This window comes from Limulus polyphemus, unplaced genomic scaffold, assembly GCF_000517525.1.
Source record: "Limulus polyphemus unplaced genomic scaffold, Limulus_polyphemus-2.1.2 Scaffold4370, whole genome shotgun sequence".
NCBI classification, from domain to species: Eukaryota; Metazoa; Arthropoda; class Merostomata; order Xiphosura; family Limulidae; genus Limulus; species Limulus polyphemus.
Genome location: NW_013669980.1, coordinates 90,042 through 91,851, shown reverse-complemented (window position 1 = coordinate 91,851; position 1,810 = coordinate 90,042). Strand labels below are relative to the sequence as shown.

At 30.8% G+C, this 1,810-nt stretch overlaps 1 protein-coding gene across 1 annotated transcript in view; it reads left to right on the top strand.

Moving 5' to 3' along the window:
* The first annotated feature begins 503 nt into the window (after nucleotides 1-503).
* LOC106471048 overlaps nucleotides 504-1,810 on the top strand; it is a 6,045-nt gene continuing 4,738 nt past the window's right edge. The window contains exon 1 of the mRNA XM_013931632.2: nucleotides 504-658. The gene's annotated coding sequence lies outside the window, so the exon portion shown is untranslated. The remainder of the gene's footprint in view (nucleotides 659-1,810) is intronic.

The window sequence follows — 1,810 nt, the reverse complement described above, 5'->3', positions numbered from 1 at the left end:
ATTAAACAACTAAATCCACGTTCTTCTGCACAAGTTTTCAATACATCAGTCAACTATTACAAAAAGTATCTGCCAACGATTCTTAGTATTATATTCTTTACCCAAAGTCATCTTAAAAACCAAAACAACTTTCAAAATAGTAGAAAACTCTAAAAGAAGGTGATATATTTTCGTGTTTTAAAAAGATTATTTAGTGTTCTTCTCAATGCTAACCTAATTAACAGTTGCAGCAATATATATATATATATATGTTTGTAAAAAATAGCTTTAGCTTACAATCATTGTGTACGATTAATGATCAACCTCCTTCCTGGACATTGAAAATACCCCTGAAAGGACAAATAGAGCTGCACGCGACTGTACTGCTTCCTGCGTTAAATACTGACTCTTCGCACAAATCAGCTTATCCAGGATGACGCTCGCTGCTCAATTCTTTATTAGTTCATTCAGCTTGTGGACAGGTGTTTAAACACAATAATTATTTGTTCTATGTTGCTAGGTGCTGACATCCGCCAGACCGGTTCAAAAATGGTATTCCTAGAACTTTGTATTAAGTTTCATTGGATAGCATAGCTGTACTTAACACCCTTCTATACGAAGAGAGACTCAGTCAGGGTTTAGTTTAAAAGTTGATAGGTTGAGAGCAGAAGAATCAAAGGTAAGAACACCCCGTATGTGTTATAGATTGAAGTCGTAAAGTACTGATTAATATAGTGATTATAAAACAGAATGATAACATTAAAACTTCTCTTGATTATCCTTGATTTAGAAAGTCCAAAAGAACGATGAATTGAGTTGAATGATTTAAAAGTTTATATTAAAGGTAGTTTTTCGGAGGAAGTTGAAATGACAAAAGATCGAAAGTTACGGAGGTTAATATAAACTTTTAAATCATTCAACTCAATTCATCGTTCTTTTGGACTTTTAAATCATTCAACTCAATAGAATGTTAATATAAACTTTTAAATCATTCAACTCAACCGGAGGTTAATATAAACTTTTAAATCATTCAACTCAATAGAATATTAATATGAACTTTTAAATCATTCAACTCAACCGAATGGGCACAAGTTTAAGCCTTATAATGTATAGATACAAGAGAATGCGTAGAGATATCCTGATGAAGAAAAGTGTTTGAAATAATTAATGAATAGACTAAAATCAGAGTTAAATATTTGAAATAATTTATTTCAAGATGAAAAATTTAAATGATTTAAATTTGCCACATCATCTGCTTTATCAGTATATCCCAGTTTATCAGTATGTTATATCTACTTTACCAATGTGTAATACCTTCTTTATCAATATGTAATACCTTTATTATCAGTGTGTACCATCTATTTTATTATAGTTTTCCATTTGCTTTATCTGTATATATTGTCTGCTTTACCAGTGTGTACCACTTATTTATCAGTATGAATCGGTTACTTTACCAATGTGTACCATCTATTTATCAGTATGAATCGGTTACTTTACCAGTGTGTACCATTTATTTATAAGTATGAACCAGTTACATTATCAGTGTGTACCATCTAGTTACCAGTATGAACCAGTTGATTTATTAGTGTGTACCATCTATTTATCAGTATGAACCAGTTACTTTACCAGTGCGTACCATCTTTTGATCAGTATAAATTGGTTAATTTACCAGTGTGTACCATCTATTGGTCAAGATGTATGAATGATACAACAAATCCATTGTTTATTGGTTAAGATGTATGGATGATACAACAAATTCGTTGTTTATTGGTTAAGATGTATGGATGATACAACAAATTCGTTGTTTATTGGTTAAGATGTATGGATGATA